Source organism: Rhinatrema bivittatum, chromosome 3, assembly GCF_901001135.1.
Source record: "Rhinatrema bivittatum chromosome 3, aRhiBiv1.1, whole genome shotgun sequence".
NCBI lineage: Eukaryota > Metazoa > Chordata > Amphibia > Gymnophiona > Rhinatrematidae > Rhinatrema > Rhinatrema bivittatum.
The window spans coordinates 540,002,735-540,020,177 of NC_042617.1; the positions used below are offsets into that span (position 1 = coordinate 540,002,735).

Genomic DNA, 17,443 nt, shown 5'->3' on the forward strand with positions numbered 1-17,443 from the left:
TGCTTTTGAACCCTGGTCTGGAATGCCACTAGACCACCCCTTTTTTCTCCAGTAAAAGCATACAGGAAACTGAAAATATGCAGGTACTTTATAAAATGTGTGCCTGAAGTGGTGTGCAAAATCTCTGAGAGGGAGCGGGAAGACCCATTTGTAACTAACATTAAATTTAGAGTATGCAAATTGGGGAAGACTTTGAAAAAACGCAAGCACTTTCAAATCTGTTCTCCTTCTGGGTTGCTGAATAGTTTTCTCTGCACAGAAGGACAAAGGAGGTTGTTGTCTCTTGCAGACCATTTTCCTATCTTGCAGACACAGCTGTACTTAAGAATCAGAACCAATGTCATGACCAAAACTTAAGCAACAATAAATTGTTTTAAATGGTAGTTAACCTATAAAAGGTAAAAGAGAGAAAGACTGCAATACATGCTATGTTTACTTTACTGCTGGGGTTTTTAGTGTTGGTCATTAAGAGTGAGCAATCTGTTGTCAAGCAAGTTGTACAGCAAGAAGATGGTTTTTAAAGGTCTATGCAAGCTACGTTTATGGAAGAAGTTATTTGACTGATTTAATGCAGCACTAGCAAGGCAGCAATTTGTGAATTTATTACCATTTGAACCATTCACCCCCTTTGCATATAGTAAATCTTTAGTTTTATTCAAAGCTGTTTACACACACGGAAGGGAAACTGGAGAACTGAGAGCATATTTTTAATTCTTGTCCGCTCAGCTCTAATCTAAATCACAGCATTTTTTTAAACCATTTTTATTCATGATGCAAAATACACATGAAGAAATAAAACCATACAGCATTATATGTACAGTAGATGAAACATCAACATTTCCCTTATAGAGCACCCCCCCAAATCACAACTCTTACCCTTATCCCTAACCCCCCCCCCCCCCCCCCGAACTGGACAAACTCCAAACTAAATTTTTTAAAGAAATATATATCTGTGTTCATGGATGCTTCTGACCGGCCAATAATAATAATGAAAAACACTTCAAGATCTCCCAGACTTCACAATTATGATTGATCACTTCGGTTGGTCCCTTGTCATGTGTTCCTGTTGATTAAATTGCAATTTGAAGACAAGATGCTTCTTTCACAGATTCATAAAATGAAATTTTTCCCTCAAACCAGACACGAAGCTTAGCTGGGAATTGCAATTGAAAACGAACCTTACATTTATACAGATCTGAACAAATCGGGGCAAATTCCTTCTTTTTAAGAGCCAACATGTTGGAAAAGTCTTGAAAGATTAAAATCTTGTGGTTCTCAAACAATAAATATTTTTGCTTGTGTACCATTGTCAAAATTAATTGTTTTTGGACATAACTCAAAAACCTCACCAGAACCGCTTTCAGATGCATATTGTTGGATGTCTTGGGGCCCACTCTATATGCACACTCAGTTTGTATCTTACCCATCAGGTCAGGCAATTGCAGTGCTTGAGGAAACCAATCCTGCAAGGCCTCAACCAACACTTCATTGTTTAAGGAAGTCAGTAGACCAGCAATTCTCAAATTCTTTCGGCAAGATCTATTCTCAATGTCGTCTATTTTCTGTCCTTGTGTACATATTTGCTTTTCCAACTTAGCCATTTTATTAGTCAGATCTGATGTCGTATACTCTGCCATCAAAATCTGGGCTTCTGCAGTGTCCATCCATCTGCCAAAATCTGATATAGAGTCCGGGAGTTCTGTGATGTTTTGATTAATTTTATCCAGCTTTTCTTCCAGAATCAAAGGGCCCGGTGAGTCCTGTCCATCTGCCAGTTTCTCCTCAGCTTCTTTTGGTTTGTCTTTTTCCTTCTTTTGTCCATGATTAGACATCTCTGGGTCAATCTGGTAGACAAACTGATGTAAAACATCTTTAGGGTCCCAGACCATGAGAAAGTCTGCAATAGCGAGCGATTTTAAGGAAGATTAGATACCTTCTCTTAGGGGTGGCACCTAGAGCACTTCTGCACTGCAACCACTCAGCTCACCACATCACGTGACCCCTCAAATCACAATATTTTACCAAATAACCATTTCTTTCTTGGTGAGCAGAACTTTACATATATAAACACACACACACACACACACATACATATACGCTCATGATTGCGAAGGGCTTGTAAATCTTCCACTTAGGAAGATTCAATGTATAAGTCAGTAATGAACCATATAACATAGACTGAAACCTACTGAGCACCCCAAGAAAGCTAAAATGTGGGTTAGCATTACCAGATATGGAAAAGTCAACACTGAAGTTTTCTCATGGCCCGCAATCCAGGCCTATTGCATATGCATTGCCTGGTAACTACTGCTAGGCAATGCAGATGCAGACATGCAGGGCCTGATCACAGTAGGATGCTACTGTGATCCTGGCCATGAGGAAATTTCAGTTACAGATACTAGGGGTGAAAGGGATAGGGGGGGGGGGCGGGGGCCCCGACCTAGAAAGAAGCTAATTTAAACAAAAAATGGGAACCAGGAGTGGGGGTGGGGGAGGGGTTGAGACGACCCCACAGCCCTATTGTCTTTGAGATTCCGCTGGCTTGAGGAGTGGGGGGCAGGCTTGACCCAGCAGTACTGAATCTTTGAACTTGAAATAGAAGGGAGGAGAGGGTATGATTAGGGCCTTTAGGCCCATAATCTTTTTTTTATTTTTTACCGCACTATTTAATCAGCTATCTGAATATTTATTTTATTTATTTATTTAAAAGTGTTTGTATACCGTCTTTACAAACAGTGTTTAATCAAAACGGTTTACATAACTAAATAAAAAACAAATGTAAATAAAGATTTAAATTTAAAAGAACATAAAGATTATCAAATTATAAAAGCTCAAAATTACAAAAATATATAATAAAAATAAAAATCTAAAACAATGAATAGTTTACATAAAAAATAAATCAATATATAATAATGTTGTGCCCTGTGTGATGGAGAAGTAGTTATGTTATTTAGTGTGTGATATATGGAAAGCAGATTGAAATAAATGTGTTTTTAGGGATTTTTTGAAGTGTTTGGAGTTGGATATGGATCTTAAAGAGTCTGGTAATGCGTTCCATAAGATTGGTCCAATGACAGAGAATGATCTTTTTCTGGTGATGTCAAGACGGGCCTGTCGTGGTGATGGGATGTCTAAGAGGTTTTTGTCCAGTGATCTTAGATGTCTGGTGGGTTTGTAAATCCGGAAAATGGAACATAAGGTAATTGAATTAGGAGTGTAGATGAGAGAGTGTATAATGGACAGGATCTTGAATTGTATTCTGTATTTAATTGGTAACCAATGTAATGACTGAAGTATCGGAGTGTGTTTAAAATTATCTGGCTACCATTATCCAGCTAAACTTAGCCAGATAACTTCTCTACTAAATGTTCTACTGAATATGGACTCCATGGAGGGTCCCCTAAACCTAGAGTTATTTGAAAGGGTAAATAACCATTTCCAATCTATCATTCCCATCCAACTCATGATTTTATAAATTTCAGTCATATCCTTTTCCAACCTAATCTGTTTAGTCTTTCTCCATAAGGGAGCTTTTTCATCCACTTTATCTTTTTTGGTGCCCTCTGTGGATCTTTTCTATGTTTGCAATTATTCTTGAGGTGGAGCAACAAGAACTACACACAGAACTCAAGGTGTGGTTGCACCATGGTTTATACAAAAGCATTATGATATTCTCAGTTTTGTTCTCATACATACCTGCCAGCAGGTGGAGACAGAGAAAAAAACTTGCCTGACCCTGCTATATAAAACCTAGTGCCACCTGCAGTTCCTCAGTATAGATCTGTACCCAAGCAAAAAATTGTAACGCTCAACCCAATAAAGAAATAGAAAAGTGTAAAACCTCAAACTTCTTGTCAATGTGAAAAACTATAAACAGGCTGCTATGAATCTTGTACGCAAAAGGCAAAACTATAACTGAGTGAGCGACTCTCCACCTCCAGGAAAATGGGCGGGTTCTGGACTGATCCGTGGTACTACAGGAACAAACATTAGCAAGTAAGAACCAATTTTCCTTTCCCTGTACGTACCCGGATCAGTCCAGATACCTGGGATGTACCAAAGTTTCCCTAAATGGGGTGGGATCTGGAGAGTCCCGTTTGCAGAACACTTTTGCCAAAAGAAGGAGACCTAGAAGTCACCAAATCCAGACAATAGTGTCGCGCAAAAGTATGTAAGGATTTCCATGTTGCAGCTCTGCAAATCTCCTAAGAAGATACCAGCTGTGCCTCCGCCCAGGAGGTCACCTGAGATTGCATAGAATGAGTCCATAAGCCCTCTGGAAACCTGCCGCCCAGCAGTAATGTAAGTAGAACCAATAGCTTCCTTCAACCAGCATGCTATAGTAGCCTTTGAAGCTTTAGAACTTCGGCTCGCGCTGCTCCACAATGCAAAAAGGTGATCGGACCTCCTGAAATCATTAGTCACTTCCAGATAGCGTAAAAGAGCTCAACGAACATCTAATCGCTTGAGCTCCCTCACAAGGGGAGCAGACGCCTCCATCTCTGGAAAGATGGGAATCTCCACTGTCTGGTTCACATGAAACGTGGAAGTGACCTTAGATAAAAAGGAAGGCACCGTCCTCAATGAGACCTCTGAGTCTGAAATCTGGAGGAAGGGATCCCGACAGGACAAAGCTTGCAATTCCGAAATCTGCCTAGCCAAACATATCACTACAAGAAAAACCACCTTGAGAGTCAAGTCCTTCAGCATCACCCTCCGCAAAGGCTCGAACGGTGCTGAACAAAGACCCTGTAGAATGAGATTCAGGTTCCAGGGGTGTAGGTGAAGGAAAGGTTTCCATTTGCAAGGAGGCCTGGGTGCTATAAATCTTTTAATCTCTCTAAGTAAACATCTGCTGGTAGAGCACAGGAGGCTTGGGATCAGTTGGAAATAAGAGAAGAATCTTCCAGAGGCCTGGGTCATCTTGAGTGTCAAGAGGGTTCACTCATCTCTCTGTCAGACAAGAGGGATACATCCCCTCAAGGACCTGGTAATTAGGAGAGATAATAAAATGCCCTGGCTTTCCTGAGTCAGGGACTATGTTTGACATTCCACTAGAAGAAATGGTTGGAGCTGAGATCTTCAGGGATCCCAGAAGGGAACAGCCAGGAGTAAAGGCTGGGGATTTTCCAATAAAATACTAGGATGCCTAAGAAGAAGAGTAAGAGACTGCTCAGAAGCTGCAGGTTTTACATGGACTTACTAGGGTAAGGATTCTGCTGGATTAGGACTCTACACTGAGCCAGAGAGAGCCAGCCTTGGGTTTTGGAATCTGGAAGACCTTTCTGATGGGTTTTCCTATAGCTGATCAGAAGTTCCAGTGAGTAACCTACAGTACCTGAATGTAAACCGATGTGATATCTCAGATCGAATGTCAGCATAAATAAATAAATAAATAAATAAATAATCTATTTGGTGGGGAGTGTGGAGAAAATATTAGCTTGGTTTTGCAACAGGGGACAAAGGAGGGAGAAGTAACAAAATTACTGGAGTCCTTGTGTTGCTATACCAAGAAACCATCTTCATAATTTTCAACGCATTTAAGTATCATCTGAATCCTGACATCACTACATGTCAGAGAATGTGGTGACATCACAGGCAGAAAAACTCACCAAAAAACTTTTACTCAAAAACTATTGGTAAGAACTTCCAAAAGGGGAGGGGATCAATTGCCTTTAAATGTCTCTTTGTATTTATAAAAATGCTTGCAATTCTATTGCAGTATTTAACCCAAATGGATGAATAGTGTTTAGAGTGTGTATCCAACGCTGTTCAGCTCGCAGTAATCTTATTCAAATCCCCACCTCACCAATGGGGTAATAGTTGTTCTAAAACACACACTTTTAAGTCATCGAATTTGTGTTAACACTCAATACAATGAGTTACCAAAGGCTAAAATCGTGAATGGTTGAGCAAGCCAAAACATTTTTAAGACACCAGTGAAGAAGTCTACAAGCATTGAGTATTTGCTAAAAATTTGGACTGTAATAATATATTATTTTGAAACCGCAGATGATTGAACAGTTCAGGAGACTTTATCGGTAGATTTCATACTTCGTCTGGCTTGCTGATGTGGCTTCAATATTAATATTAATTTAATTCTACACAATTCAACTTCAAGTGTATTTGAGAAAAAGCTGGCAAGCTGTTTATGAAAAACTATAAAAAATCATTTAAAAATGACAAAAAATTGATAAGATATAAAAAATACATCTGTGAGTACTGCTGAAGTGAGCAGTAATACTAATATATTGGTTGTTTTCTTTGTTTCCTTTTTTTCTACTACCATTTAAGAGGCCAAGTCTGGTTCAACATTAAGAATGGGGACACCTTGGATGCACCAAGTGTCAAACTTGCCATCAATGTCAGGAACTGCTCCTGATTCAAGTCCAGTATGTTTTTTTTTGTCAGGATGCACTTTATGGACACCATCCTGGGTTGGCTGGAATGGCGGGAATTCAAGATTGCCATGCAGTCACCACTCCAGAAGAGTCCTAATTATCTCCGGATGGCGAGGGAAGTGCTAGCCCACCAAAATCACCATTGCTCTCTGATCGAAACAACATCAGGACCCGACGTGCCTCAGTGAGATCAGCTGGAACTAGCTTGGTGTAGCTCACAGGAATGGTACCAGCAGCAGTGAGACCCTGGCGCTGACTGTGTATACTCAAGTTTTTTCTCATCTAACACCAGAGTCCTCGAGAGGAGCCCCAGGGGAAGGGAGTAGGAGGAAAGAAGGAAAACCCCATCTGTACTCCAAGACCCGCATCCTTCCTGATGGTAACTGCATACAGATCCCAGACCCCGGCTGGTATTCTCCTTGAGCACCAAGTTATAGGGGTATAGGGGTGTGCATTCATTTTTGACATATTGGCAATCCGCAACATATATGTCCCTAATCGTTGTATTCATGGGGTCACGAAACGTATGGCAAACCCTCACGAATACAACGTACCTAATGAATAAACCCCCCACCCTCCTGACCCCCTAAGACTTACCAAAAGTCCCTGGTGGTCCAGCGGGGGTCCTGGTGCCGGCCGTCCATTGCTCCTACCATGTGACAGGGGCCAACCAATGGCACCGGTAGCCCCTGTGACAAAGTGAGGGCAAAGGCTATTGGCACCATTTTGAATACCGGCAGCTGACAGCCCGAGTGCAGATCGCGCCAGGATCCCCGCTGGACCACCAGGGACTTTTGGTAAATCTTGGGGGGGCGTCAGGAGGGTGGGGGGTTGTAGTTAATTAAATTGAAAGGGTTGGGATGAGGTTTTTTTTGGGAAACAAATACATACGTAGCTAATGAACGGATCGGGGTCCCCCGAGAATGGATGCAACGGATTTGGCTCCCCACGAATACGAATATCGAATGGGACAAATCTGTCCCTGCTGCACATCCCTACCAAGTTAAACAGAAGACTTCTGCCTGAAGGGCATTTCTTAAGTGTTGTCTTATATTGTGAATCTTGTCTGACTCTGTTTTGTTGCAGGTGCAGCACCATTGCAGAGTTGTACAGTTCATTTTAAGTTAAGGACTTGAACTTTTAAAGGGGTCTAATACACCCTGAATTAGATGACCAACCTTTTCAAGCAGGCTAGAAGACAAGAAGAAATTGTCTTCCTCATAGACTTTTATTAAATCTTCTTAGGGTCCCTAAGCACCCTAAAGAAATTGATGTTTTTATTGATTTTGCAATTGAGCACTGGCAGTAGTTTTAGTTTCAACACTGTTTTGGAGGGAACAAAAAATGGAAAAACACAGAATAAAATGTAAAATTCTTGAAATAGCTCCATTTCTTGTCTTTACCTATTTCTTTATTATGCTGTGCATCATCTATTATTATTACTTCTATGGTTGTTTAACCTTGCTCTTCTTTCCATAAGTGCATTCTTCTAAATTTAATAATTTTCCCCTCTCTGGGGAAAAAGTTCTAATAATTCTCTCCCCCTGAGAGAGCTTGTAGAGTGAGTTATAACTCAGGGAGACCACCCAGACCTCCTCCTGATGTCTATATGGTGAGAAATTTAAATAAAAATAAAGCCAGTTGGTATTGTGTGTGTACTCTCTTCAGGGGTACTAAATGGAGAATATTTGGAGCACTGGGGGGGGGGGGGTGGTGTTACAACAGATTTCCTTCCTCTTACCCTAAAGGAAATTGTTTGTTTGTGATGTGTTGTCTGGGATGTCTAACCCCTTATATTTACAGGTTCCAGATTGCCATCCTCAGGTGTGCTGCTGTGCTGGACACAGTTTGGACTAAAGGTGCCCATTTGATGTCTTCCACCTGGAAAGGAAACCTGTAAAGCATTGTCTATTCCTGTTTATATGTGTATTGTCTATGCTGCTTTGTGAAAGAAAAATTGTTCTCTTGGTGATCTCACAATTTTTCTTTGCAAAGGAGGGGGAGAAATGTTGCCCCTATGCTACCGAAAGGTGTATGGAAGCTTACTATATTTGCAGGGGTGCAGGTGAAGGAAAGGTTTCCTTTTGCAAGGAGACATGGTTGCTATAAATCTTTTAATCTCTCTAAATAAACATCTGCTGGAAGTGCACAGGATGTGCACTGAGGCCAGGGGTCAGTTTGGAAGTAAGTGGAGCCCTGGGTCGTCATCTGTGTCAAGTGGTGTTGCTCATCTTTCTGACAAACATGGGGTGGTACATCCCCTCAGGTTCCTGGTAATTAGGAGAGATAAGAAAAAGCTCTGGCTCTCCTGAGTCAGGGAATGTGTTTGAGATTCTATTTATTTATTTATTTATTTATTTATTTAACATTTTTATATACCGCAATTCATGTAGCAAAGTTACATATCATTTCGGTTTACATTAAAGCAATAACAAGCATATAAGAATGCAATTACATTATAACAGGGGAGTGAACTAGGATAAGAGAGAACATAAGGCATAATAATAGTTATTCTACTGGAAGGAATTGGTTGCAGCTGAGATCCTCTTGAGGGATCCCAAAAGGGAGGAGCCAGGAGTAAAGGCTGGGGATTTTTCACTAAAATATGTAGGTGCCTAAGAACAAGGGTGAGAGACTACTCAGAAGCTGCATCTCACACCTGGACTTGCTAGGGTAAGGACTGCTGGATTAGGACCCTACACTGAGCCAGAGAGATTAATTAGAGCTTGGGGAATCTGGAAGACCTTTCTGGTGGATTTTCTTGTAGCTGATCAGAAGTTCCAGTAAGTAGCCATCTATCTCGTGAGGAGTGGGAAAAAAATACTAGCCTGGTTTTGCAACTGGGGCAGAGGAGGGAGAAGTAACAAAGTTATTGGAGACCTTGTGTTGCTACACCAAGAAACCATCTTAATAAGGGGAGTTGGTGAGGCAAGGATTACAACTTTCTTTGAACTGTGATTTCATTTGAGTTGTACTTCTACCTGCATTTATTTGACTATCACCATGTTTAACGCTGATAAACTATCTTTTCTTTGGAGCACAGTTAGAGACTGGAGAATGCAGGAAACCTTGACCACAGCTCTCGGTCTTGCAAAACTGTTTCCCCACTTCAGGGTTGTGGATACCAAGTACCCCAATATTAGGAAGGTGGACCCCATGAAAGGGGGGGTTACATGTGATTGACCCCATATCCCTTAACTTTGATATCAGTGTTTGGAAGGTGATGGGGAAGTGAGGGGGGGGGGGGGGTGTCCTTGAGCCAGCAGGCCCTATGATAATAGCACTGGGGTGGGAGTTGGGGAATTGCCTGCTAGATTGTTTTTTTTTTTTTTCCTTTTAAAGGCAGATCACCACTTCGTGGGCTATATTTTTTTTTAATGCAACCAGTTAAGATGCACATTTCCAGATAACTTTGAAACCTAATCAGCAATATTCAAGCATAGCCAGTTATATTTCAAAGCTATCTGGGTAGGTTTACTTGGATAACTTTATTTGAGTATATTCAATAGGACGTTTATCCCATGAATATTCCTTGTAAATTGTTAGGCTTACTTTAGACAAATAAATTAGGGTTTTTTGAGTACTGATCTCCTATTTTTTTTCTTTCTTTTACTTATGTCTTCCAGACAAAGGATGGAGAGGCCAGGACTCACTGCCTCCAAGTTAGGGCCCAGTACCATCTGAATAACTGGATGCTGCAGTGGCTACAGTAGGTATCTGTACCAACCCTCTCCTCAAGGAGGCATTAGTATACTCACCTGTTCAGGAATGGATGGCAATACTTGTTTCTACCCTAATGATCACTTGTTTGGCTGTATGTATACTGTAAGTGTGTCCACATGCAAGTGTAAAAAGCCTGTTGTCCGAGTCTCCTGATTCTGTATGTGGCAGCATGGCTCCTGTGAATGTTTCTGTGAATGTCAAAGTAGTCAGTTTCTAGACTGTTACCAGTGATTGCATTCTAGATGCGTGAGGTGGTAGTTTGGGCCTGAATAATAATGAAGCTTTCTTTATGCTTCTGTTGTAGGGAATGAAGACTTCATTTTCTCCCTTGGTGCTGTGCTGTTCCAGGCAATTGTCAATGTGTTACAATGTCTGATTTCCCTTTTTGAATCACAGCAATTTTTGAGATTACATGGTTTATTCTTTGACTGTAGATATGAATTACATTCCTCTTCCTTTCTTTATTGTTGTTTTCAGTCTCTACCACTTCCACTGTCAATCGACTTTCCCTTCTTTTCTGTAGGTGTCATGGCAATATATTTTCAGAAGGGAGTTAAGGCTAGTGTTAAGTACTTGTTGACTTAAGATGCGACTCTTCTTTTTCAGTCAGACTATAACATGCTCCTGCTGCTGAAGGAGGAGGGTTAGAGAGGAGGGACAGGGTAAGCAGAAAAGGAGTAGATTTACTTTATCTAAACAATATCATTAAAGCAACAGCAATACAGGTGGATGGGAAAAGTAGGAAACTCTGCCATTATTTTGGAAAGGGGAGATGGCACTTCCATTGACATTAGAGTGACCTATAGACCATTGGCACAGATTGAAGAGTTGAAAAGAAGTAAAGGGGGGGGGAGGAGTTCCTAAAAATGTTGCTTACTATTTAGGTGTGTGGTAATGTCAGAGAGGAAGTACAGTGGTTTTTCTGATACTCCCCATTCAGAGTTGTTCTTTCTCCATAAGGAATCCCTGTAGCTGCTGGAAAGGGAGACACATGTTTGAAGCAACCAAGCAATTGAAGGCCTGGCTGTTTATGGATGCATTTGACAGAGAATAAATAGTGTGGGAGATAGTGAGGACCTGATGGTGGGATCAGTACAATGATTAAATTCTTTGCGGGTTAAGAAATTGTTTTTTAGAGGTGGGTTGGGTGATAGGGTTGGAGGATGTTGGGTAGGGGATTATGCTTATTTTATTTTTTATTAAATTTTCTTAATTTGTTTTATTTTTATTTATAGTTTTATTGCTATGATAATATGATTGTGTTTTCTGTTGCTTTATTGCAAATCAGGTGGTAAATCAAATAGATTGAATAAATAAATACATACATGCACACATGAGGGACTCTAAGTTGGAATCTGGTATAGATAACAAGTGACAGGGAATATTTTCCATACTCTTTGGACCAGTGGAGATTTTTCACCAGTGTATTTAAGTAGTGGGTCTATATTCAAGGGCAGGATGTACTCCCAGGGTTTGTGTCTTCAGCCAAGAAGATTATACATACAAGAGATGACAACAGGAGCCTTACCAGTGTGAATTTACAGATCTAAAATGTATCCTCACCCAAATGGCACTCACGCTCAACCAGAGCAAAATGGAAATTCTGCACCTTTCCAGCAAAACCTTTACACCCCCAACTGACCCTACAACACCACTCAAAAACCGCTCACGACGGTTAGAGATCTCGGAGCCACCTTGGACAAAGAATTACATTTTAAATGTCATATCAACACACTGATAAAAGAATGTTTCTACAAACTACAAATCCTTAAGAAACTCCAACCCCTGCTACAACCTCCAGATTACCGGACAGTACTATAATCCCTCCTCTTTGCCAAATTAGATTACTGTAACACCCTCCTAATAGGTCTGCCCGCAACCACCTTCAAGCCCCTCCAGATCCTTCAGAACGCAGCTGCTAGATCACTAACAGCAGAAAAACAGATCACATCACGCCCCTACTCAAACAACTCCACTTGCTACCGGTCTCTTTCAGATCCTAATATAAGATCCTCACACTTATCCATAAAGCAATCCACAATGACAAGGCCAGATGGTTACAAGGACCACTACACCCCTGCAACCCTACAAGGAACCTCCGCTCATACAACACAGGTTTACTTGCAACTCCCTCCATTAAGGAAGTTCATCGAGTCTCCATAAGAGAATGCTCTGCTTCAATAGCAGGCCCCCACATTTGGAACAACCTCCCAGCTCCCCTCAGAACTGACCCCTCAATGCCTTCCTTCAGAAAAAATCTCAAACCTTGGCTCTTTAGAAAAGCATTCCTTCCAGACAATTAATCACCAGCTCCTTGTCGTCCCCCCCCCCTCCTCTGCCTTTGTACATAGCAAGTTAAATTCAGAATATGTTTTCGGTTAAGATAGTTATTATGTAAAGCAAGTTCTCTGTATATTTTTCTCGGTTAATCTGTTATACTGTATCATGTCACCAAAAGGCTTGCCTTGAGACATCCTGTTGTATGTAAACCGGTGTGATATCTCGAATCGAATAACAGTATAGAAAAACAAACAAACAAACAAATAAATAAATAAATCTTCTCAGTGGAGAGCCAAAAGAGAGAGAAAGATCTCAAGTTTGTGCTTTTAATGAGTATGAAGTGTCAGCTATGAACACCAAGTAATAAGTTATTAGTAATGATTTTCAAGTAACCGGACTTGAGACGCTAATTCTAGATAATCGGGCTCGCTGACCTGTTAAGAGTGTTCCATTTATTTATTTTGAGTTTGTCTGTTTATCGTTTTAGTCATGAATGTACCCTTTTAGAGTTTTATGTGATTTTATTTGCTTTTATCTTTCTCTTTAACAGCTAATTTATTTCATATTTTTAATAGTTAGCCATTACTATTTTATGATATATTGTATTTCATATCTGTGTTCGATCTTTGTAAACCGTTGTGAAGGCATGTCTGATGTAACGGTATATAAATGATAATAAACTAAACTAAACTACCCTGTGATGGCAGAATCCAACACCTAATAACTTTGGACTTCTTGCCAGAGGCCTGGGGAGCCCTCTGGGGTGCATGATTGTACCACAGCTCCCAGATGTACCCATGAGTTTAAATAGCCAGTGGAACAAAGGCTATATAGCGATCTAGTCAAAAGCATACATAAGACTGCTGAAGGGGGATATGTCCCTGTGGGAGATAGTAATTTGTCAGATATTTTTATTTATTTATTTATTTATTTGGAACTTTTATATACCGACATTCATGTGCAAAAGTACATATCATATTGGTTTACAGCGTAGCGATAGAAGCATAAACGAATGCGTTACATCGAACAGGGGTTACATGAACTGGGATCTAACTTACAAAGAAATACTATGTTCTTCCTGGTAAATAACAGGGTGGCAAAACTGAACTTAGATAGAAGATATCTCATGAAGGAAACATATCCACAGTTAAATCGTGGCTGGAGGGTTGGGGTGAAAAGTGAGATGCAAGACCTGACTGTGAAGTAGAATCATTGTTTAGAGTTCGGAAAACTTGACTAAAAAAGTAGTCCAGTTATAAAATGAACGGCAGACGGATGGATCATCTGAATTTACTGAAAAGCTTGAGAGAAGAGCCAGGTTTTGAGTTTTTTTTTTTTTTTAAGGTTGCCAGGCATATTTCTTGCCGGAGGTCTGGCAGGAAAGCATTCCATTACGAAGGGCCAGCTGTGGAAAGATCTCATTTCCTTAAGGAGGATTTGACAGGGGGGGCATAGACCAAGCAGATCTGATTGGTCTAGTGGGGTTATGGTGACGAAGCGGGATATTTTGATCAGGTGGGGTGAGATTGTGTAAGGCTTTGTGTATAATCATTAGGACTTTATACTGGATTCTAAATTTGATTGGGAGCCAGTGAAGGTTACGCAGGATGGGTGTGATGTGCTCTCTTTTCCTGGTCTTGGTCAAAATCCTTGCCGTATAATTCTGCAGCATCTGCAGGGGTTTGATGGTATTCGCTGGTAGCCCGAGAAGAAGAGAATTGCAGTAATCTATTTTCGAAAAAATGATGGCTTGAAGAACAGAGCGGTAGTCTTGGAAGTGTAGAAGGGGTCTCAGTCGTTTTAGGACTTGTAGCTTGAAAAAACAGTCTTTTGTGGTGTTACTGACAAAAAGCAGATCACCTTAACTGCAAAGACAGAAATAGAGAGATTTAGTATTTCTTTCAAGGAGCTTTGCCTAGGCAAATAAATGGTCATAGAATCCATGTGGGAGGGCTCATATTGGACCTGGTGCTTGCATCCAGGAAGATGGTTACCTGAACCCCAGTGATCATCAGATTGTATGGTTTATTGTAAGAACATAAGAAGTGCCATGGTGAGAGAGACCAATGATCCATCAATGTCTCCAACAGTCTGGATTACTTAGAAGAAAGCAGAAGATCATAATAGGAAAGTCTGTTCAGTTTCATAGCTCACTCCAAGAATTATAAAGTGAAGACACCAAAATCTATCTGGCTAATACATTTTTATGGATCTGTTCACCAGAAACTTGTCCAAACCATATTTAAACTTAGCTATTCTACTAGACTTTACCACATTCTCTGGCAACAAATTCATACCTCAGTTTTTCATTGATTGAAAAAATACTTTCTAAACTGATTTGAATCTGCTACAAGTTAGTTTCATAAAATGCCCTCTAGTTCTAGAATTGTTTGTAGAGTAAATAACTGTTCTCCAATAATTTGTACACCACTCATGATTTAGTAAAATTTGATTATATCTCCTTTCAGTCATCTCTTCTCCAAGCTATAGAGCCCCACTCTGTTGAGCCTTTCCTCTTAAGGGAGCTGTTCCATCCTCTATTATTATTTTTTGTTGCCCTTCTCTGCACTCTGACAAGAACTGCATACAATACACAAGGCGCAGGTGCACCATGAATCAGTGGTTCTCAACCAAGTCTTTGGAACAAACCTAGTCAGGTTTTCAAGACATCCATAACTGATTTAAATGAGATAGATTTGCATACAATAGACACAGTGCATTCAAATCTATCTCATGCATATTCATTGCAGATATCCTAAAAACTTGACTGGCAAGGTGTATCCTCAACACTGGGTTGAGAACCCCTCCATTATTATATTTCCCATTATGTTTTCTATTCCTTTAGGAATAATTTTTAACATTCTATTTGCTTTACTGATTGTTGCTGAATTATGGTTCCAAGGGGGTCCGTATGGTCCATATGGTGTTTTCACATGTGAAAAGCACCTTTAACGCATGCAAAAACACCATAATGCATAGCGCGATGCAAATTAGAAAAAGGGGAGGAGTTTGGGGCAGGATTTCTGGCCAAGTGGGCTGGTTTTGCAATGCCATATTGCACAGTTTTAACTACATCTTTTTCATTTGTGTGATATGGCTTTATTGCACTTTGCAATGTTTTTAGTATTTTAAGCTGGAGAGAGAGAAAGAGAGAGAGAGAGAGCGAGAGAGACTAGCTATAAGGCCCTCATACTAGATAGGTATTTATACATTTATAGGAGGCCCACTTAGCTACTCGAGGTGATGTTTAGGTAGTAGTACAAGGGTTAGGGGCCACTTTGACATGCAGAGTGCGATGTACGAACAGAACAGTGCACTCTTGTGAAGATTTGATGACCTTCGGAGTGAGGAAACTCAACCAAAGATGAGATTTGTGCAATGTTCTCTCAACAGGGGTGATCCGGGTAACTATAGACCAGTGAGCCTGATTTCAGTGCCGGGAAAAATAGTAGAAACTATTGTCAAGATCAAAACTTTAGAGCATATAGAAAGACATGGATTTACCCAAGGGAAGTCTTGCCTAACAAATCTGCTTCGTTTTTTTGAAGGGGTTAATAAACATGTGGATAAAGGTGAACCAGTAGATGTACTGTATTTGGATTTTCAGAAGGCATTTGACAAAGTCCCTCATGAGAGGTTTCTAAGAAAACTAAAAAATCATGGGATTGGAGGCGATTGTTGCATTCGTGCCTCTTCTTGCCCCTCGCTCCACCCTCTCTACCTTGGAAGTGACTCCCTTCGGCTCTGACAGACAGATACAGCCACGGCTTCTCTCCTCCTCTTGGTCCTGGTGTCCCTGGGCTGGCTTGTCGCTATGGATCCACCATGTTCCCGATGACGTAAGGGCAAGTGCACGCGCTCCAGACTTTGTACCAGCAAGGGCGGGAACCTCGGGGGCATCCCCCCGTAGTGATGTCATCCATTTTCACTTTAAAAGGTCTTTGCTAACCTCTAACGAGTTAGCAAGGAACTTCAACAGGACTTGCTTCGGCAGTCCACGATACTTGCAACAACGATCCGAGTCGGCGAGGAGAATCCTTCTCCACTGCTCGGCCTTTTCAAACTTACCAGGAGTACCCGCTCCATGAGGGCTCCACTCTCTCTTCTTGATTTCAGATTGCCAGAACACTCAGAAGACTCCTCATTGCCTGGAAGCGATTGCGGACGTGAACATAGTGAGTTGTATTACATAGGAATTGGTACTCACTCCACGAGGGCCTACATTCATACAGCTCTGAAGACTCCCTTCCATCCAAGACGTTATCTCAGGTTCGAAGATCGTGAGTTACATTGGCGAGATTGCAGATAGGAACTGGTACTCGCTCCACGAGGGCCCATGTTCCTAGAATCTTTTACAGACTCTCTTCTACTCTAGAAGCTATTTCATATAAAGCTATTGTGAGTTCTTATTACAGACTGTTTAGAGGGACCAGTGCTCACCTACGGCTCCTGTTCCTGAATGTACTGAAGACTCTCTGTGGCATAGAGACAATTGTAGACATCTACTATTGTGAGTGTACCATCTTGTATCCAGTAAACCCTGTCTACTCACTACTTCTAGTTTCTCTCTACAGCTCAGCAACCCAGAAATTATATTCCAGTATCAGAAGGACTTCAGCATTGTCGAACACATCGACTCACTACTGACACCCCTGGTGGCCCAGCTTCCAGTCTAATAAAGAACTATTTGTGTTTATCTCATATTCTAACCTAGCCGGTGGTTCCTCTCAGGATCTCCTCCTGGGGGTGCTGTCATCAGCCATCGGCCAAGGGATTCACCATTTCCTCCAAGTGTCCATTCCTTACACTACTACCACTCTGTGGGAGCTAACCACTACTGATTACTCACATGGCTTATGGAAGTATTATATAGATAGCTACCTTCTCATTCTATGGGACTTGCCAGCAGCCTATATATAACAGATTGCTACTCCGTAGCGGAGGCATGATAGATTGCTATCTCAGTAGCGAAGTACAATATACCTATTGTTAGCTCCTCTCCTCAGAAGAGTATCATTGAATAGATTGCCAACTCCTCT

General features: G+C 41.0%; 1 long non-coding RNA gene across 1 annotated transcript; it reads left to right on the forward strand.

Annotated features, from left to right (window-relative positions):
* Window positions 1-9,035: 9,035 nt before the first annotated feature.
* On the forward strand, window positions 9,036-10,944 carry LOC115088275. Its single transcript, XR_003855738.1, has 3 exons — window positions 9,036-9,184; window positions 10,028-10,110; window positions 10,429-10,944. It is a non-coding gene; the product is annotated as an uncharacterized LOC115088275 (long non-coding RNA).
* The last annotated feature ends 6,499 nt before the right edge of the window (window positions 10,945-17,443 follow it).